General features: G+C 37.2%; 1 long non-coding RNA gene across 7 annotated transcripts in view; it reads left to right on the top strand.

Moving 5' to 3' along the window:
• The window catches only part of LOC124088350 (uncharacterized), a 99,452-nt gene that overhangs the window by 61,457 nt on the left and 14,625 nt on the right, over positions 1-23,370 (top strand). The window contains exon 8 of one of the 7 annotated variants that reach the window (XR_009226094.1): positions 11,386-11,472. The exons of the other annotated variants lie outside the window; for them this stretch is intronic. This is a non-coding gene — a long non-coding RNA (uncharacterized LOC124088350). Of the gene's footprint in view, positions 1-11,385; positions 11,473-23,370 lie in introns of those variants that run through there. 7 annotated transcript variants of the gene reach the window in all.

Genomic DNA, 23,370 nt, shown 5'->3' on the forward strand with positions numbered 1-23,370 from the left:
ATTGAGGGTTCAAAGCCAGCCTCAGCAAAATAGCTAAGCAACTCAGTTAGACCTGTGTCTAAATAAAATACAAAATAAGGCTTAGGATGTGGCTCAGGGGTCGAGTGCCCCTGAGTTCAGTCCCTGGTAGCCCTCTCTCCAAAAACAAAGATTTAGAGGACAGGAAGGAAAGCATGCAATATCCATCATCAATGGCTTCAATAAGCTTGCACCAATCCATCAGAAGAAGAATGTCCCTGTCACACAAACCATCTTCCTTCAAACTCTCTTGCTTCTGATGGGAGTTTATTTCTCTGTTTTGTAATTCTCATTGTTAAGAAATCATTGTTTTTCTAGAAGAAAATTGGATAATGAGACAAAATCTATGGCCCATTAAACCCTGGGGCTAAGCTCTTCAAATGTTTAAGGGTATTTATTTTATTGCCCATCAGACTTTCTTTCTCCAAATTTCATCTTTCCATTTCTTAAACTCCTCACCTCTTCTTTGTATGTTACACAAATTTTCTATATCCCTTTTGGTGTGAAACTAAGAATTTTAAAAGCATCCAATTCAGATACCAGTTTTATAAAATATAGGTACCTTTTGTTTGTTTAGAAAGAAATTGGTGAATTCCAATAGCAGGTTTTCAAGTTTGAAATGCAATACCATACTTACTGATATATTGAGAACTCATTTTACACTTGTAAATAATATTTTTTCCTTAGCAGCCCTGGATTACCTCCCTGAAGTCACACTCTTTAAGGAAGAGTGATGTACAGATGAGAGAAGATAGAGATATGCAGAAAAACAAGGAAAGATAAAAACATTGAAATGTTGTTTTTAAATGTCTCCCTGTGTTTAAATATTTTATGATTAGAGTAGGCCAACCTATTTGATTATATAAAGCACATTTTATAAGTTTAGCTTGAAGCCAGATCAGAAAGTTTCACTGCTCAAAAATAGATGTACTTTGTTGTGGTTTTTGTTTCTGGCTAGAAATATTTTTGAATAATCAAGGTGAGTGTTTGCATCTAACTTAGGAAGTTCAGAGATTAACTGTGGCCATGATTTATGGTTTAGAACTGTGGATTAAGTGGGAGTGCTTTTAGTTGGGGAAAGTGTTTAGGAGGAAGTTTCAAAAAGTAGTATCCTTCTTCCCTTCCAACTTAAAATGGGAAATGTAGAGTGGTAGATGAAGAAGTCAAATGAGACCAAAATAGCACATTATTATTAATACTGTAGATGACAGGATTTAGATAGGGGCTAAATGGTCTTGCTAAGACTACTTGCCTGAATGAGGCAGCCTCATTCAAGCCCAAGTCAGGCTAAGAAAAATCAGGTCTCCACCACAGGGAACAGATCCATCCCAAAGAAAAAAGGTACAAGGAACTCAACCAAGATAGGAAATATAAATACAGTGAAGAATATGTGATTGTTTCCGGAGTTTTGGTTCACTGATATTTTTATTGTGATAAAATACATATAACATAAAATTCATCACTTTAGCCATTTTTAAGTGCAAAATTCAGTGCATTTAATACCTTCACAATGTTGTAAAACTGTCACCACTATCATCTGAACATTTTTTTCATTACCCTAAAGGAAACACCATGCCCACCATTTCCCCCTCCCCAATCCTCTGGCAAACATTAGTCTTTATTCTATCTCTATGAATTGATCTAGTTTGGATATTTCATATAAATGAAATCATACAGTATCTGAGTTTCAGTGTCTGGCTTCTATAGTTCATCCTTGTAGCATATAATCAGTACTTCCCTTAGCATATATCAGTACTTCACTACTTTTAATGGAAGAGTGATATTCCATTGTATGGATATACCACATTTGGTTTATTCATTCAATGCATCATGGACACTTGCATTGTTTTCATCTTTTGGCTTTATGGACAGCACTGCTCTGAACAATATTGTACAAATTTTGGTTTGAACACCTGCTTTCAATTCTTTATATATTCAGAAATGGAGTTGCTGGATCATATGATGATTCCATGTTTAACTTTTGGAAAAATCTCCAAAGTGTTTCCCAAGGCAGTTGCATAATTTTTCATTCTTACCAGTGATCTTTGAAGGTTCCAATTTTTTCACATCCTCCCCAATACTTGTTTTCATTTTTTTTTAACTATAGCCATCTTAGTGGGTGTGAAGTAGTACCACATTATGGTTTTGATTTGCATTTACCTAATGACTAATGACATAAAGCACTTTTTCATTGTGCCTATTTGAATGTCTGTTTGAAGAAGTGTCCTTTTAAGTCCTTGGACAATTTTTTAAAATTAGATTCTTTGCCTTTTGTTGTTGAGTTTTAAACATTCTTTATATATTCTGAATAATAGACCCTTATCAACTATATGATTTGCAAATATTTTCTTCCATTCTATGAATTGTCTTTCTGCTTTCTTGATAGTGTTTTTCGATGCACAAAACTTTAATTTGATAAAATTTAGCTTTCCTATTTTCTGCTTATGCTTTTAATATCATGTTCAAAAATTTATTGCCAAATGCAAGGTCATAAAGATTTACCCCAATATTTTCTCTTAAGAGTTTTATAGTTTTCTCAGACCTCACAAATTTCACACAAAGGAAAAAAAAAAACTTTCTCTAAATATCCACGTGATAGCCATAATTTATATAGACAAAAACAGCCATTTTAAGTATATAATTCAATGAATTAAGACAAATATACCTACCCAAATAATCACCACAATAAACACATGGACATTTCTGTACAATTCATTGAATTAGGAGAAACATATCTACTGCAAATAATCACAACAATAAAGACATGGAGGTTTCTATGACCCCAGAAATTTCCCTTGAGATCTCTGTGATTTCCGCTCTCTTCATCTGTGAAATCTGATATGTATCACTATGTATCAGTTGTATTTGTTTTCGAAACTTACATAGATAAAATCACACATAGTGCTTCTTTATGCCAGATATCTTTTGCTCAGCTTGATATTTTTGTTGTTGTTGGTATTGTTGTTCTTTTATATTATTGCTTTCATATTATTTCCTATTAGGATAAACATTTGTTTTTTGAAATAAGATTATTCTTATTTATCCCCTTCATCATAATAGCAAAGCAGGTTTAGGATTAAAAAAATTACAGCACGTAGGCAAGAAAACGGCAGAACATTATAGATACCATAGTTTGTTAAATAAACATTATGGACAGCACATCAATATATAATCTTTCAGAACTTATTTCTGGGAATGGATAGATATGTTTGTTTGGTGGGTTTTTGTTTGTTTTTTGGTACTGGGGATTGAACCCAGAGATGCTTAACCACTGAGCCACATCCCTACCCCTTTTTTTGTTTTTTTTTATTTGGAGACAGGGACTCACTAAGTAGCTGAGGCTGGTCTTGAACTTGAAATCCTCCTGCCTCAGCCTTCTAAGTCACTGGTATTATAGGTGTATGGTAAATATGTTTTTATTTATGAGATACTATTTGGGACTTTCATGATCAGAGAAGATCATGGAGCAGGAAACCTTGAATTCAGGACAAATGGGGTCTTTAGAGTACTTGATGGAAAAGAATGTCAGCACTTATCAGAGACACAGGCAGATCAGTAAGGAGAAAGAAGTTTCCTTTTCTTTCTCCCTACCAAGAGCAGCACAGCATTCTCTCATTCCAAAATTCTCAAACTGACACTCAGGGGACAGGGATGACATTGGGAATGGATTTGAGATTGAAATTTCAAACTGGAGAATATTTTTAATTATGGAAAATGACTAGAAATATATGGACTCTAATGTTAAAGAAGAAAGGACTGGGTAGTGAAAGGGCTTCTTGGAAGGCAATAAAGGGAAAAATCATTTCATACTAAGTCAACTATTACCCATGCATCATGATAAACTGGTAATTCATTTAATAAAATTAGATCACTACCTCTACTTTTTAGCAAAAAAAATTTAGCAATATATAATAAATACTGACCATGACTATAAATATTCATCTAAGACATTATGATTCATAATTAGATAGTATTCCATTGCCTATAGAGATGGACATTTAGAGTATTTCCATTGTTTTTTCATAAATTTACACAGTTATAGGACAAATATCATTATACATTAATATCGGCACATTCTTAAGTAATTCCTTAGGTGACAATCTAGAGGTAGAATTTTTGATCAAAGGATATACATCAGTCTACCTATTAACACAATGCCTAGCAACAATATTATACTAACCTATGTGGCTACTAGGATGGTCTAAGGGTACCTTCATTTATCTTTTGACCATTTAGAGTTTTTATGTGAATTGTCTTTTGACCTTACTCCCTTGGGTTGTTTGCATTAAGTGGACAGGGTGACTACAAAGCCCATATGGCTCTACACTTAACTAGCCATGTCAAATATCTGAATTGCATGTTTGATTTGGTAGATATTCTTAAATTCACTGTAATCCTGCACCATTCAAAAGCTTAACCAGATAAATGGCAATCAATCCATGGAGGACTTACTCTAATAGATAGCTTGAATTTTATTCTTCTATCAAGCCAGCTGATTAGCAAGTTAAATTCCTGGATAGGCATAATACCACTTGTAGATTGTTTTATAAAAAATGATAACCTCATCCTCTACTTGGAGAAATTGGAATTGACCAGAACTCTGTATGTCTATCATATGTCTGTTGAGAAGATATTGTCATTACTTTATACAGTCTCCTTCCATGAAGAGTCTTGGACAACTGTGTGGAGTCTCGCTTTAGGAAATCTTTGCTCTTTTACTGAACTAATTTTGTGTAACCTTATGGACACTATGGAAACTTTAAAGATATTTAGGAAAATAATATTTGGGCCCACATCTAGCAAGAGGAAAAAATTCCATGGTGTGTACATCCATGTTACTAATGTTGTATGCTGCATAAGATTTTGGTCAACAATGGATGGCATAAAAGATGGTGATCCCATAAGATGATAATAGTGTTGAAAAATTGCCATTGCCTTGTAATGTGGTAACCACCATAATGTCATAGCACAGCACCTTGCTCATGTGTCTTGGGGTGATGCAGGTGAAACAATCCTACTATAGTACCAGTCATACAAAAGTGCAGCACATGCAATTATGTACATTGCAGGTATACAATACTTACAATGATATAAATGATGGTGGTACTGATTTAAGTGTTTGATATACTATAGTTTTTGTCATTTATTAAAAGTGCAGTCCTTCTACTTATTAAAAAAAATAAAAAGATTTAACTACAAAAATGCCTCAGGCAGGTCCTTCAGGAGGAATTCCAGAAGAATACATTATTGTCATAGGAGATGACAGCTGCATGCATGTTATGGCCCCTGAAGCCCTTCCAGTGGGACAAGGTGTGGAGATGAAAGACAGTGGTATTGATGATGACCCTCTGCACCCTGTTTAGGCCTAGGCTAATGTGTGTTTGCATCTGGGTGTTCAGGGCAAAAGAAAAAGCTTAAAAATCAAAATGATTAAAAAAATATTTTTAAGCAGAGTAAATTTAGAGAATAAGGATATAAAGAAAGAAAATGTTTTTTGTACAGCTATATAATGTGTTTGCATTTTAAGCAAAGTGTTATTATAAAGAAGTCAAAGTTTTAAAAAATTTAAAATTTCATAAGGTAAAACCATTATGGGGAGTTAAGGTTAGGTTATTAGTGAAGAAGGATAGTTTTGATGTAAATTTAATGTGGCATAGATGCACAGTGTTTATAAGTCTAGAGGAAGGTGAGGTCATGGCTTAAGCCTTCTCAGTCCCTCACCACTCACTGGCATGTCTGGGGAAGTCTCTAGTCCTATGAATTCCTGTCATAGCGAGTGCCCTATATGGGGGTCCCATTTTTATCCTTTCTACTATGGTTTGCTATATATTTTCTATGTTCAAGTATATTTAGAGATGTAAATGTTTACCCCTATGCTATGATTGACCACGGTATTCAGCAGAGTGATAATGAGTCCCTTAGATTTTCTTCTGCACTACAAGGTAGGGATCCAAGAAGAGGTAGGGCAGAATTCCAAAGGTTGTCTCTTAAGGAAATGTGCGCTGTGCCTGGAGTACTCTTTTCTCCATATTTCTTAGGAAATATCATGGCCAACAATAAGCAGGACACAGAGCACCAACCTCCTGTTCTTTTCCCTTCTTCAGTTGTTCATTTCCCCCTAGATCTTGTTTTAGACAACTTCTTCAATGAATAAGAGTGATTTTGTTTGTTTTTTAATTTAAAAATATTTAACAGACAGTCGGGCACAGTGACCCAGGAAGTTGAGACAAAAGGAATGCAAGTTCAAGACCAGGTTCAACAACTTAAAGAGATCCTGTCTCAAAATAAATAGTAAAAAGATTGGGGGATGTAGCCCAGTGATAAAGCATCCCTGGGCTCCCCCGAAGTCCCCCTAAAGTTAATGGACAAATAAAAATTGTATATATTCAAGGTGTACAAACATGACAATTTATGTATGATGTGTCAAAATGCATTCTACTTCCAGGCATGGTGGTGCACACCAGTTAATCCCAGCAGTTCCAGAGGCTGAGGCAGGAGGATCACAATTTTAAAGTCAGCCTCAGCAAAAGCAAGGCACTAAGTAACTCAGTGAGATTCTGTCTCTAAATAAAATACAAAATAGGGCTGAGTATGTGGCTCAGTGGTTGAGTGCCCCTGAGTTCAATCCCCAGTACCCCCCCAAAAGAATGCATTTTACTGTCATGTACAACTAATCAGAACAAATAAAAATATACAAAAAATAGACTGTTGAATTTTTTTTTTTAAAAAGCAATTTACAAGTATCCAATATATAAAGCTATAGAGTAAACATTTCCACTCAGAAAAATCGGGGCATAGAAAAAAGGGATGGGACCAAAGCAAGACCAAAATCCAGCTGAGCAAACAAGTCCTATAGCTCCATGTTGAGCATCAGGGATACAATGCATTATAATGTTCTCTCCAAAAGACGTGTGCAGTTCTGCCCCTGTAGCTTTTCTGCTTTCAGCCTATATGGCCTCTCTCTTATTTTTTCTCGGCTCAATTCCTGCAGCTTTCCTTGGCAGACATCCCATATTACTGGCATTTCTTAATCTCAGGAGTCTTCATTGCAACTTCTGCTTTCTTCTTGCATTTCCATGGATGGCTTTCTTTGGAACTCCATCCCAGTATCACTGTGCCTAGCCTCCTGAGACTTCCTTTGAAATCTTGGTGGAAGCCTCCATGACCCCCTAACTCTAGCATGCTTCATTCCTGCAGAACCAGTACCTCATGGTTGCTGCCAAGGTCTGCTGCCATATTGAACTGCCACCAATCCTCCAGGGACACTATCTGCAGTAGCCTGTTGGGGGCTGAACACATTGAAAAAACTTCCTTGCCCCTCTTGTGCAAGAAGGTTTCCCCACTGGTCCCTTCTCAAGAGAATTTTTACTTTTACTCCCCAGAGTCTGAGATGGGTATAATTTTGCTAAATCCTGAGATGCCCTCAAGCCATCTTTCTTATTGGTTCTGGGTAAAGTCTTTAGCATTTCTTTAGTGGCAGCAATGTCTTTAACAACTGCAATTTCCCCAGTTTTACTCCCATCTTTCAAGTCCAAGTTTTTCAAATCTTTCTGCTCTACTTTCTGCCCCTGAATATCAAAATAAACTTGCCTAAAAGCTGCCAAGGAAAGCCATGCCACTGCCTGAATGCTATGCTGCCTAGAAATTACTTCCGCCAGATAAAGAAATTCCTCACTTTTAAAATCAGCCTCACAGAAAGTCTCAGGAAACCAGCAAAATGCAGACAACTTCTTAGGCAGAATATAACATGAATAGCCTATAATCCAAATAGATTTTTTTTCTGAATCCTTTTGAGCACTTTCTTCACTGTCTGCAGTCCTATTGGCATTCTGGTCTTTTGAATTCCCACCAGAATCATCCATTAAGCTCTGCTTACAACAATCTACATCTGTTCCAGCTTACTCTGCTAAACATGTCAAAATTCTTCCCACAAATTCTAAAAATCTCCAAAAGCTTCTGAACTGCATGGTCAGGTTAGTCACAGCAACAACCCCACTTCTCAGTACCAATTTAAGTTTTAGTCAGCTTTTTCATTGCAGTGACTAAAAGACCTGACCTGAACAATTGTAGAGGAGGAAAAGTTTATCTGAGGGATCACAGATTCAGAAGTCTTAGACAGCCAGCTCCATTCCTTGGTGCTTGAGATGAGGCAGAACAACATGGAAGAAGAGTGTGGTGAAGGGAAGTGGCTCACGTGGTGATCAGAGAGCAAAAAGAGACTCTACTCTCCAGATACAACATATGTACCCTAATGGCATGCTCTTCCAGCTACACCCTACCTGCCTTCAGTTCCCACTCAATTAATCCCCATCATGGGATTAATTTACTGATTGAGTTAAAGCTCTCATGGTTCATTCATTTCTCCTCTAAACCTTCTTTCTTTCTTTCACACATGAGCTTTTGGGGGACACTTCACATTCAAACTGTAATACAAGCTATCACAAAAAACAGGATTTTCTTCTTTTTATGATGGAATGGTATTCTATTTTTCCTCTCTCTCTCTCTCTCTCTCTCTCTCTCTCTCTGTGTGTGTGTGTGTGTGTATATATATATATATATATATATATATATATATATGTCACTTTTTCTTTATTCATTAATCAATGGACATTTAGGTTGTTTCCACATTTGGCTCTTGTGAATAGTGCTGCAATAAACAGGGAGATAGTGAATTCGTCTCTTTTGGAGAAAGTGGTAGATTTGGATCATATGGTAGTTCTATTTTTAATTTTTTGAGCAACCTCCATACTGTTTTCCATAATTGCTGTTCTAATTTGCATTCCTACCAACAGTGTGCAAGGTTTCCCTTTTCCAATCAGAATGATTTGGGACTTACATTCTTTTTTCTAAGATAATGAATTTTTCATCTAATACTTACAATTGAATAGGAAGGAGAGTAAAGTAAGCTGATTGTGGGGGAAACTGAGGGCAGTGTGTGTTTATTCTAATTTTAATAAGATTTTGGGTTACAATCCCCTTTAAAGGTTGCCTTCACACCCACACAAGCAATAACCCCTTCAAAGTAAAATGACAGACGATTCAATGTGATAGTGGTCTATGACATTTTGGAAAGCCAGGTTAATTTCTTATGGTATAAACAGAGTGCATACTTGGCCTAAACCCTGAGGGATACTCAGGGGCAGGGGCTAGAGGGACTGGTGTGGGGTCCAGCATAGAAGAGTCCTCTGGGTTGACTGTCTGAGCCAAGGAGAACAGCTAAACATAGGCTGACATAGGCTCTGAGGAGTTCATGGCATTCACATAAGCCAGTCTGGGTCTATGTCAATCACAGAGGCTGTCATGTCCTGACCATGTCAAGAATGGCCAAATCATGCTTCACCAGCATGAGCTTGAGCTGCAGTGACTAGGAAGACAAAAGAGATAACAGAGGTGCCAGCCTCCCCACCTAAGAAACAGTAATCCACCTTCATTCACCCAGACGAAATCTTAGGAAACCAAAAGAGAAAGAGGAATCTCCAGATAACTAGCTTTCATTATTTAGAGAATGGAGCGGGTGCATCATAGGAAGTTTAGCTCACCTAAAAGAGGAGCTTTCAAACCTGGCTTCAGATCATACATGAAGAATGTCTGGAGCTTTTCAGAAATGAAACTATTATATCAGAATTGATATATTGATTGCCATGTCAGAATTGCTGGTGGTAGGCTTTGGTTTGGGTATAATTGCATACAGATGTAAGGACACATGTGCATTTTCTCCAGTGTTCTAATGTATAAGCGTGGACTACCTTATAAAAATAAGCAGTGTCATTAAAGAGCATGTTCTGGCAGATACTCAGGGCTTGTGGAATTGGCTCCAGAATTCTTGCTGTTAGCTCTCATATTCCAAGGGGAGACATTAATGCCCAACTTCCTGGCTCTGGTTTTTGGCTCCAGGCTCTGAATTCAGATCCCTTCTTTCTGCCTTTGGCTTGTTTTCCACGGACTGGCAAACAGCTATGCCACCTCTGTCCTGTTCAACTCAGCCCCGGCAGCTCCCTCACCCAGTGCAGTCCTTACGGGCAGCCTACCTCGGTCAGACAGTTCTTCAGATGGAAAGTAGGCAGATGTAGCCAAAGTATCTTAATGAACCTTTCTCAGGGCTGGCAGTTGACCCATGAGGATTAAGGCCAAATAGGGCTTGGTCAAGGTGTGAACATACATTCAGTAGACTGAATTCTTGCTGTGATAGGCACTAAAATTTGGCAGATCTATGACAAAGAAGATCTATGATAAAGAAGCCAGAATTCTAGATTCTTATCTGAAATTTATTGATAATCAAATGTCAGTAACTATTTCATTTTCTAATAAATTGCATGTATGGAATACATATATTTGTATGTATGTATATATGTATATATAAACATATGTATGTATGTATATATATATATATATACATATATATATATAAATCTGTGTATACACACACGTGCGCGCAAACACACACACACACACACACAAAAAAAAAAAAAAACCTATCTATGAATGACTCTTGTACAAAATGTAACAGGAGCAGTTTCCAGCCCCAGCCCCAGGAGAGACATCTGCAACAGCAGAGACTGCTGAAAAAGGATCTGTGGGGGCCAAGCTTCTACCAGGCTTTTCCATCAGGTGGGGCACAAGGAGACAGTTAATTGTTTCAGCAGGCTATGACCATCCTTAAAGTTATGTTTCCCCAGGGTCTATTTTATAATAACAATAATAAAAACCAACAACAAAAGACAACAGTGGTGATTACAATTTGGCTTTGCATAACTGCTTTAGAGAGACCCTAAAGCTTTAAAGAATCCTTTAACCCTTTCAACATATCTGTGGGGAAGGACCATGGTAAATAACATCTCCATTTTATAATTGGAGAAACAAAGGGGAAAAATACTGCTGACTTGACCAAAAATGTCACATTTTTCTCAGAGGTAGAGAAACCTGAACTATTCACTTGAGAACACACTGCAGAAAACAACTTCCAATATGACGAATGTGTTTACATTGCCCCTTGCATCTCTTACATCCCCTCCACCCATCCTCATTGTGTTCATTCTTCTAGGCTAACTTCAGGATCAGTTGCTATCTATGGAATCCTCTTGCTGGGCTGCTCCAGGCCTCATCCATCCCTCTCTCTCTCCTCTGTACTCTGACATTTAGTAAAGTTCATGTAACAATTAGTCATGCCCTGTCTCCAGAGGGATTTTATTGTCCTGTGTTTTTATTTAGTTTTTTTTTTTTTCAGTGCTACATATCTCCTGGCAACTCTTTCAGGGCTAGGATAGAAGCCTATCCATCTGTCTTTGGGTCCCTTGGTCAGAGCAGGTCTCAGCACATACTTCTTTTGTTGTTCTCCTCATCTTATCAGTTGCTTTCTTTCTCTAAAAGAATAGGGTTAAGAAAACAGCTGGATGTGGACCAGTATTCTGACCTTGGAAAAGTCTCCAACTTCTCTGAACCTCATTTTCCTCATCTGTAAGTTGGGGGTAATGGTCCCTACCTCCTATGGCTATTATAATGATGGTATGATTTCATGCATATAAAAATGCTAGAATATCACCCTAACCATTATGAGCATTATCTACACATTAGACATTTTTGTTTATTATTAGTTTTTTTGTTGTTATATATTTGACTTTTTAAAAAACATTTTTAAGTTCATAGCAAAATCAAAAGTATAGAGATTTGCATATAGCCCACGACCCACCACACATGTACAACTTCTGTAATTATCAACATCTGCTGTCAGAGTGACACCTTTGTTACTACAGTTGATCTACCTACTACATGAACACATTATTTTTACCCAGAGACATTATGGGTCACTCTTGGCGGTATATGGGTTTGGACAAATTGATAGCATGGATCCCACCACCACAGAATACTTAACTGCCCCAGAAATCTCTACAGCACCAATTTTTCCCTTTCCTTCCTAACCCCTGACAAGTACTGATCTTTTTAGTGTCTGCATTTTTTTTCCGTCTTTTCCAGAGTCTCATGTAGCTGGAATTATACACTATTCGCCTTTTCAGATTGGCTTCTTTCACTTAGCAGTACAGTAGCCCTCCCTTCCCCCAAACCTGGCAACTATGGTTTCACTTTCTGCAGAGTCAAGCTACTCAAAACCAACTATAGTTCAAAAATATTAAATAAGAAATTCCAGAAATAAACAATTTACAGGTTTTAACTTGCCTGCCCTTTTGAGTATCATAATATAATCTTGAGCCAACCAGCTTCATCCCTCTAAGGATGTGAATCATCCTTTTGTCTGTACCATGGCATATACCATACCCATCCATTAGTCACTTGATTATCTGATGCGTGTCCATGGTATCACAGTGCTAGTGTTCAAATAAGACTTTTTGAGAGAAAGAGATCACATACACATAACTTTTACTAGGGTATATTGTTGTCATTGTTCTATTTTATCATTAGTTATTTTTGTTAATATCTTATTGTGCCTAATTTATGAACTAAGCTATATCAAAGGTAAGTACAAATAAGAAAAACATAGTTCATATGGGGTTCAGCCTTATTTTCAGTTTCAAACATCTGCTAAGGGTCTTGGAATGAATCATCCAGGATAGGAGGGACTACTATATATATTTAAATTTCCCCCAGGTCTTTTCATGACTTTCATGTCTTTCTTTTGTGTTGAATAAGTGTCCATTGTCTAGCTATACTGCAGTTTATGTATACATCCACCTACTAAAGGACATCTTAATTTCTTCACATTTTGACAAAATTATGAAAGCTGCTGTAAGCATCCATGTGCAGATTTTTACATGAACATGTTTTCAGTCCCTTTGAATAAATACCCAGCAGCATGATTACTGTATCAAAGCGTATGATGAGTTCCTTTGACTTTGTAAAAAACCATCAAACTGTCTTCCAAAGTGGCTGAATCATCTCACACTCCCATCAGCAAAGAATGAGTGTTCCTGTTGTTCCACAACCTCAACAGCACTTGTTATTGTCAGGGTTTTGAATTTTGGCCATTCTGCTATGTGTATCACATTGTTGTTTTAATTTGAATTTCCCTCAGAATATATGATGTTGAGCATCTTTTCATATGCCTATTGGTTATCTGCACATCTTCTTTGATGAGAGGTCTGTTCAGGTCTTTTGCCCATTTTTTTAAGAGAGAGAGAGAGAGGGAGAGAGAGGGAGAGAGAATTTTTTTAATATTTATTTTTTAGTTTTCGGCGGACACGACATCTTTATTTGTATGTGGTGCTGAGGATCGAACCCAGGCCGCATGCATGCCAGGCGAGCGTGCTACTGCTTGAGCCACATCCCCAGCCCCTTTTGCCCATTTTAAAATCAGGTTGTTTGATTTCTCATTGTTGAGTTTTAAGAGTACTTTGCATAGTTTGGATGATGTGCCTTTATTGGATATGTCTTTAGCAAATATTTTTTCCTGTCTTGGATTGCCTTTTCACTCTTTTGACAGTGTCTTTCACAGAGCAGAAATTTTTTAATTTAACAAAGTCTAGTTTATTATTTCTTTTTCTTTTTACCTTTTGTTATAATAAATAACTATTTTTACATTACTTTTAGGAAGTAGTAAATGTTATTCTAGTTAAAAATACAGCAATAAATTTTCTCTCTATATACCCCATACTAATATTAAAGGAGTCTCATTTTATGTTGTCTTCTTTGGTTTGGAATTATTTCTATTTACCCATTCTTTTAAAAAAGTTATTCATTACCTACTTTAGATCTAATGTGTGGGAAAACCACAATGAATAATATAGGCAGGACTCCTATACTCATAAGGCACTTCCAGTCTGGTAGGATATAAAGATATTAAGCCAATTATTATAGATGGTATAAATTTTGTGAACAGAGTAAGTGCTCTGAAGGGCATAGCAAAGGGGCCCAATATAACTGAGGATTGGTTCTTCAACCTCCAAAATTTGTCATAATATTCCCATGGCAATAATTGGCCAATGGATGTTGGTATTAGTAGAAATGTTCATTTTTGAAGCTTAAAGTCTTTGGTTGACCAAAACTGAAAACAATAAGTTCAACATTATTTTTTCACTCATGTCTAGGAAGTTTAGATGATGATAGAAAAAAATAATTAATAAAAGGCCAGATGCCTGCAACGCACATGCTACCACCCCCTGCCATGTCCCTGTTCAGTTGTGACTAAGGGAGTGGCAGGTAGCACAACAGAGGTGTTGGCCATATATTCTAGAAGATACCTATAAGTGTCAGAAGAACAAGGAATTTCCATCCTGGGCAGCTTTCAGAGCATAAAGACATTTTTGGTAGTTGGATGCCCTCAAACAGCTGTCTGTAGTACCTTCCGAGCTTAACTATAATCCAAACTATCATTAGCATCATTTGGCCTCATTTTTGGTTATCTCTGAGTGCTTGCCAGTCAAGACAAAAATAAAATGGAGGTACCAGAATAGTGGCAGGGATAGAGGAGGAGGCTCTGTTGGATTGTCACCCAGAAATTATTACAGAACAGATTTCTGCTGTATACACTGGGACTTCACTTCCAATGGTACTTTGAAGCTGCTGGCCTCCTGGTGAGTTATGTATACACCTTGAATGTTTCACTGTCACCTGACTAACATGCTTTGACACCTGCAACTAAATCCCAAAGTAAACATTTTCAAATCAACAAAACACTCCACTACCCCCCCCCCTTTTTTAACTATATAACATTCAAAATATCAGCACTTTTGTAGCTGGACTTTGGCCTAGAAATTGAAGTTCATACATGCTAAGGGGAATAGTAGTTGGTTTAATAATTTCATTCCTACTGGAAATATCAAAGTTGTTTGGGCCTAATTCAAATCATAATAATATATTGGGCTTGTTTTTGACATTTCATGTGAGACTCTTCAAAAGTCCGTGGAAAATAAGAACACACTAAACCTCTCCATGCATTTGGAAGTAAAAGGAAGTTCTAAATTTCTTTTTTTCTTGGTTAGAAATGCTAAAGTACAAGCAGGAAGAGAAAATCAATCATTGCTTCATCAAAACCCCCTGGCTTCTAAGAGGTGGAGGCCAGCATGGTTGAAATAAAGAGGGGAAATGATTCCATGTGAAACTGGACAGGTGGAGCAAAGCCCCACAGAGCCTGGTAGATGGTGGTAACATCCGTGATCTGAGGATGAGACTGAAGAAGGGTTTGAAATAGAGATTTGACTGGGGACAATTTATTTAAATTTCCGTTGGTTTGGGGGACCTGGGCTGCAGCAGAGGTTATGGACATGGAAAGGAGTGAGTGAATTTCAGAGGACTAATTCACAGGAGTGCTGATGGATTGGCTTAGTGGGAAAACAAGAATTAGATGCCAAGGATGAATTTAATGGCTAGGAAAGAACAATGTGGCAGTGAGAAGCCTAAGAGGTATGAGAGAGCCAACTGGTATAATACCACAAAAGTCCAAGGGTGGAGGTGGAATATTATCCTGGGAAGTTATAATAATGTTAAGCAGATGAAGAATTCCTTCATACTCTGTGGATGAGGTTTGTCTACCATACCAAGATTGAATCAGTTGAATGTAGTTAGAAGTTACCTTTCTTAGACTCATATTAAGTATCAGGCACTACACAACTCATGTCTCCTTTGTTTCTTATTCCAAGGTTTGAAAAGACAAATAACTTCTGTCAGGTGGGTTTGACGTGCAAGTTGCAGAAAGTTGGTTGGACATTCACAACAGAGCCTGGACTCTAATCAAGAGCTTTCTGTTTCCAAAGTTCAGACTCTCTTAACCTCAATGTTTTGCTGCTTTTTCATAGAGTCTAATCATGAAATGCCTAGGAGTTGAACTGAAATAAATAATTTAGCTTCACAGAGGAAAAGAGATATTGTAAGCCATATTTCCAAACCAGCCAGTAATTTTATAAATACGTGTTATTGCTCACTAGGGGTCTGAATGACGTACTATGCCTGGATCAGCACAATATCGTATGCTGTTTATTGAAAAAATAACTCATATTGCCTCTCATTGATCGGTGTGTTTGTAGAATGTGAATTGTGAAAGACAGCATGATATCCACGCTAGCAAATGGAAAAGTAATGATCTGCCTCATTGACAGAGAGCAACTTACTTTTCCCTAAATGAAACCTTATTATTAGAGTTTAAAGTGCATGAGTGTAAAGGAAATGCAGCAAGAAAATGCCTTTTGCAGCTCCTACATGCTTGGAGCAGCTGAGCAGTACCCACAGGTAGTCAGCCCTCATTCTGGCCAGTTCCTATGGAACTTTGCTTAGGGGAAGAAGAACTCCACAGTGATTGTATCTAAACACCACACAAAGCACAGACCGAAAGAATGCAGTGAGGGTTGGAGGTTAGTCACAATTTAAATGAAAAGAAAAAGGAAACCAGTTATTGAGGCAGCAACACTGGATTATGGGAATGGATGGTAGCAAAGAGGGGACTCTTTCTCAATCTTTGCTATCAATGGATTTTTAAAATTCTATCTTCCCAAAACAGAGACACAAAGAGGACACTATGCCGAGGCCTATATGATGCATTCCTTCATTTATTTACAGAGTCGACCCTTTGTCAGACACAGGGAACCTGGAGGAAATGAAAAGACACTAGATTTTGTGAACTATTAATGTGCAGGAATTTCTATGAGTGGCCGGAAGTGTGAACACTGAGACTTTAATAACAAGTGCCATGATTTTTATTTTAATTCTACAAAAGGGTAAAGTCAGTGAGATTGACAGAAGAGGAGCAATGTGGTCAGGATAAACTTTGCTATGTGATGGAAAAGGAAATAACCCAGGCAATGCAACGAGTTACCTAAATCCACCTCTATTTCCAAATTATTGAATTAAATCTTCATCCTGATGTTTTGCAAATGCTCCATGTTTAATTCAAGGAGAACACTGCCCTCATTTCATCCTCATCCATCGAGCATAAACAGTGGCATATTGGGGGCGGAATGGGGTGCTGACAGTGTTAAGTGTCCCATCTGGTGGAGCCATTATAGCAAGTTGCATTCCCAGACAGAAATAAGCCTCACTAAGGCAGAGGGCTGTAAAGGATGCTGCTTATCTGGTTTTGCCTGTTCTGCACAATAGGATCTTGGCTGGGATAATCAGTGAAAGTCTACTGCTTCAGATATTTGCATATGATAAAATTTAAAAATAAACCCTTAACTCTGTAATGAGAATTATAGCCATTTCTCAATTTACTCAAGATTTATATAGATACGTAAAGCTATGTGTAAATTAAATGTATATAGATTATATGTTAAAATTCATATCTATATAAAGGAAGAAAATGAGGGAGAAATTAATACCGTTCAAAAATACGAAGGCAATAATTTTTGAAATGTTGCATGTATTTGCCCAGTAGTTTTTTTTTTTTTTTTAATCTGAAGTTAAGCAAGGAAAGCATTAATTCATATCACTGGAAGGACCATAAATGAAAAAAAAAAGCAGAAGACACAGCTCCAGCTAGAATGATGGTTCTCTGCTAGGCTAAAAACAGTGAACATGCTGCTGACCTTGACCCCAGCTTCACAGAGAGGTAGAAACAGAAGAGCAGACACAATGGTGAAACCATATTAAAGGTCAAGTCTGGCTAACACTGAATGCAACAGAGGCTTCTTCAGAGAGAATTTTTAATAACAGTTGAGAACAACTTCCAGATCCTTTTTGCTGAACTACCTCTACCTATAACTGACATTGTGCATGATTTGTTTCTTTCATAAATAAGCTCTTCTTAATATTTAATTTTGCATGAAGTAGTTGATATGGCACAAAAAAGACAAAATATTTTGCAGCAGAGCATGTTTTTTTCTTATATTAATTGTCCTTTTTTTTTTAACCCACTTTTTTTTCAGAAGTCCAACTTTCACACCAGTCAAGAGTTACAAAGTTGTAGCCAATGAAATCTAAGGAAAATATGGTGGTTTCTGATACCAGTCTCCAGTTCCTTTGCACTCGGGAACTCCGTGCTACAAGGGGGAATAGAGATGAGTTCTTATCTGGTCTAGACATGTGTGTCCTCCATTATTCATGACTGTTGGGCCAGAGTTCTGGGAGGCCTACTTCCTGCTTCCTAGACTAATGACTTAATCTCTTGCTTAAAGAGGATTCTTTCTCAATGGACTTTGTGTGTGTGTGTGTGTGTGTTGTGTGTTTCTGGGAATTGAATCCAGAGGTTCTCTACTGCCAAGCTATATTCTTGGTTCTGGTTTTTTTTTTTTTTAATTCTTCTTATTATTTTAAGACAGGGTCTCATTAGATTGCTGAGACTGGCCTTGAATACATGATACTCTTGCCTCAGCCTCTCAAGTCTCTGGAATTACAGGTTTGCACTATCACATGTGAACTCTCAATGGATTTTTACTCTTTTTGACTTCCTGCTATGGTTTGCATATGGATTGTCCCTTCTGAAACTGATGTTGAAATGAATTCCCCATTATGAGAGTTAAGAGGTAGAATCAGGAGGCACCCTTAAGAAGTAATTAGGATTTTGCTTTCACAAATGGATCAACCCACATATATGATTAGTGAATTAAAGGATTATTACCACAGGGGTCTACTATAAAAGCCAGTTTGGCTAAGTCTCTGCTGAGCTCCCTGTCTATGGCTCTGTGATCTTGAGCTGTCTTTAGATTTTTCCAGCAAGGAAGACATCACCAGATGCAGCCCCTTGACATACCAATACTATGAAGCTCTTTCCTTTACAATTTTTTAAGTCTGTGGGATTGTATTATTAACAACAGAAAATAGACAAGACACTTCTGTTATTCTTTATTGATTTTAGCTTTAACTCTTGCTGTACCACACATTCCATCTCTAGCTCTCTCTAGGGTTGGAGTTCTCATTATATGATGGGAAAAGGTTATAAAGTGTGGCACAATAACTTACTTCTTGGAGTCCTAACTGCAAATGGATCATTTATTGAACAACATAGTAGCCAGAATTTTGGTGTAACAATAAACAGTATTTCTATCTCTACCTTGCCCAAACAGTAGCTCCACATACAATTGCTTAATCACTTCATGCTCAATATTATATATTACATCATACTAACACCTCCTTCTAGTTCCATCCAAAGATAGTGCAAATGACAGGAATGCTAAATCTTGCCTGCTTGTGTAGTTTCCCCAAGAACATATCACTTCCATTTTAGATGACAAATAAGACTGGTGTCCAACCTTCTTTGAATGGCATGTCTGGCATGGTCACTCTACTCGTGAGCTGTCAGCTCTTAACAGCAACTCACTCCTTGAAGTGATTTATAACTCTGCTATAAAAAGCCTTCCCTCCAGCTAAAACTTGCACTTCTTTCAAGTTATATGACAAACACACGCAGGCAAAAGCAAGGGTGTACTCATGAGCACATGAATGGGAACACACACACACACACACAATACTCCTATCTCTATTATCTTTTGAAAAAAAGGAAAATGATTTTTTGAGATAATTACAGTAAGCTACATAATTTTAATAACTGCCCCTCATTATCCACGTTGATTGCTGGCACCTATATTTGGGACCGGCATGTGCTTGATCATTCTTCTAAATGATGTTGCTATACTCAATCTTTCATTACCCAACTTTGTTCATGGTGATAATGTGGCAATCAATCTTAATTGCATTAAACTAAAAAGAAATCTAAAAATCTAAGTCCTCATTCTGCCAAAATGTCTAGTTTCTTGTGGTGAGCCTTCTTCCTGCACTTTTCCATGTAAATAAACCTCCTCCAATGTATGCTAAGGCATTTCTCCGGCCCCCATTGCCCTGTGATAGAAAGCTGACAGGCTAGCCTGTTGGGGCCTATTTGGCCTTACCGCTATGATACTTATAGTAGTTTGAAGGAAATATGTTCATTATGCTAAGTGGCTCAGGCCTCCTAGATGTGCATGAGGCTGGACTCTGGCCTCAAAATTAGTTTCTGGGTTGCTGAGCTGCAATTAGAACTTGCTACAGCCTGCAGAGGAACTGAGGGTTAGATTAAAGCCTTCAGTGAACTGTGGAGAAAGACCCCACTAGCTAACCTCCCCAAGCAGAGCTCCCAAAACCTTAAATGGTAAATGCAGAAGGATAAGGCACATTACATAATGTGGACAAGGCACTGAAGGGAAATTAACATTCCTGTAGGGTGACATAAATTGCAGAGGGACAGTGAGCAACATTCTCTTAGGATATGCACTAGTTCCTGTAAATTAGGGAGTTGGATAAACTAAATTAACTCATTCAGATCAGGTACTTGATATCACCTAGCAGGAAACAATAAAACCCATTTTGCATTGATTCACTCATCAATTTCACTTTTGGTTTGATTTCACTTTTTCACTAATTGATTTCAGTCTTCACTATTGATTTCTTCTGAGAGAGTCTAGCGACAACCATTTTTTTGTCATTGTGGAATATGGTGCTCAGGTTCATCATTTGAAATGACATGCTTCACCTCCCCCATAGTTCTTTCCTTTTGTCAGGTTTAATCAATCAATGGTGAGAAGCCTACTCTAGTTTGTACCATCTCATTTGATAGCTTTATCTTGTTAACATAACATTTTACTTCTAAGCTGGTGGTAAATATGAGCTCTCTCCTATCCTCTGACTCTTAGTGTTTTGTGGTTCCACTCAAGTAGAGAGGGGAGGACACATTACAAGGCCAGTAGATCTCAAAGAACATTATATTATCAGATCCTCTTATTAAATCCCAGGAGTTGGAAGAGCATTATATCCTTTACCCAGGACCCTTGGTTGAAAAGGGAGAGCAGACTAAAAACAATTAAAAAATTGTAACTATTTTTAACTTGAAAAATACACAAGCTTGCAGTACCAAGCATTTTTTTTAAAGATAGAGAATTTTTTAATATTTATTTATTTATTTTTTTAGTTTTCGGCGGACACAACATCTTTGTTTGTATGTGGTGCTGAGGATCGAACCCAGGCCGCACGCATGCCAGGCGAGCACGCTACCACTTGAGCCACATCCCCAGCCCAAAAATACATGTAATTATTTTTGATGTCCACTCTAATTTTTCTTGCAATATAAATGGAATTCCATAGTACAGAGGAAGCTCAGATTTGGGGAAAAATCCATTCTCCATTTTAGTCTATCAATGTCTTTATTGCAATTTTTCTTTATTAAATGTAAAAAAGGTGCTCTTTTCAGATAGTACATTGACAGTGACCTCTTGGCACAATCCAAATATAATAGATTAAAAACGTATTTGGCAAAATATAATTTATAATCCAATGGTCCCAGGCCTAAAGAAGAACAAACAGGGTGTGACTAAGACAGCTAAAGACAGAATGCTAAAATGAATGGAGATGCTCAGCATGAAATCTAGAAAAGAGACTCCAAACTGCAAGAATTTGGCAGTGTGGCCCAGGGAAGTAGCACATAGGTCATGCTTTGTTGCAAAACAGAAAAATAGCATCTGATGCCACCCCATCTATGACACAATGCTCTTTGGGATGCTTTTCCTCTCAGGTATGGGACACAGAGAAGAGGATGTTTGTATTTAGTAATCTTCAACATTTTAAGCACATATCTTAACATGTGTCTATTTATAAATTATATTTACTACTATTAACTCAGGGAATAACATATATTCTTAGAACAAAATCATCCTTAACAATAAGTCTTGAAAATCCCCATCTTAATGTTTTTACTAGTAATTTTATATATATATATATATATATATATATATATATATATATATATATATATATCTTAGATAAAGAGAGATAAATATACACATATATACATACATGTATTAATTTTGTGGCCAATTTCTTAGATCAGAATAGGCTGTCCTGTTTTTGACATCATTACATGGCAGAAGCACTTGAGAAAGTTTGGTCACTCTGCCCCCATTCATGCTTCTCACTTGGGCTTGCATTATTTTTCTAATAAATGAATCTTCAATTCATGACTTCTTTATAGGAAATTTTTAGGATGTCTGAGCATTTTGTTGAGTTTAAACTTGATAATATAATAAAATGTAATAATGCAAAATGACAACATTATAGACACATGCTGAGTAAGTTCACTTAACATATAAACTGTAGCAAGTCCCAGTGAGAGCAAAAACCTAAGGTCATACCCATTGACACTCTGCCTTCACACTCAACATGGAGAGGTTGACATGAGACTCTGAGCTTCACACCCCTGTTGTTGTACACTACCTGCTAGTAAAACTTCTTTTCTATTTTCACATTTGAATAGAAACAGAAATGTCTAAATTGTCTTCCCAGCACTCAATGGAAAGTCACACATACCTGTGGGGAGGCACATCACTGACTAACATTTTATTCACCATAATGATAAATCCCCTATAGTCAGTGAAAAAACCCACACTGAGAGAGAACATGCTAATTAGGGATTGCAAATATTCCAGACAAACTATATTTAAATCTTTTATTATATAATAGCAATATTTCCAAGATATAGAGTCAAAGAAAGGCCAATATCCAGACCAGCAAACAGACTTGGATTTAGGATCATGGCATGAGAATCAAGGGTATGACATTGGTCATCTAGATGCCTGGAGGTGTCCAGGACCCAAAGCTTTAAGTTTCAACCAGCCATTTGTCCTTTGTGACAGGCTATTTGACTCATTGCTATAAAATGGGGAGTGTAAAAAGATCACACAGATTTTTATAGTTGTTCATTGTGATTGATTATCTCTACTTAATGCTTTATAAGCATGTTTGGAGAGGGCTACTAAGATGGAAAACCTGGGTTTGGTTCTCATCAGACCAATCACTCTTTCCTGAATTAGCTCCTGTTTCCTTTAGTCCACCTGAATGAGCACCCCAGCCCTCTTCTCCCTGGGCAATATTCCCAAACCACTGGAAAGTTCAAAGGCAGCCTGAGCCATGAAGACTTTCTTGTTTAACATAAAATGATTTCTCCCACCTCTGTGCTTTCAAGGCTCTTTGTACCCAGTACAGCTTTTATTGCCTTTGTGTGTGAGTTTCTTTCTCCCTCATTCAAAGGTAAACCCCTTGAAAGCAAAGAGCATGCTTCATATTCATCCAAACACAGGGTTCAGTGCCTTGAAAAGCAGCAGTAGCTGCTGCAGAAATAAATTAAATCAACCATGGAACTTTAAGTTTCCTGGCACTCTTCTCTACTGCTTTCTTTTCAGACTGTTAAACAGCCAATATTTTGGGTAACATGCTAAAGGATCTAATTGCCAAATATATCATAAATATCTTCAAGATGAGAGTCTTTAAAAACTTAATGAATTATCCGTGTCAATTTGAATTAGAATTTTAATTCCACTCACATTTGCCAAAAAGGTCAATTGATAACTTCAAAGGAGAACTCTTTCAAAACATACTTTTAAAAGTCACCCAAACACTTTGGCATCAAAATGAACCTTGCAAGACAACTATTCTGATGAGTGAAGGGTAAGC

The sequence above is a fragment of the Marmota monax genome, unplaced genomic scaffold (genome assembly GCF_021218885.2).
Source record: "Marmota monax isolate L192 unplaced genomic scaffold, Marmota_monax_Labrador192_F-V1.1 WCK01_AAM20220418_F8-fsc00109, whole genome shotgun sequence".
NCBI lineage: Eukaryota > Metazoa > Chordata > Mammalia > Rodentia > Sciuridae > Marmota > Marmota monax.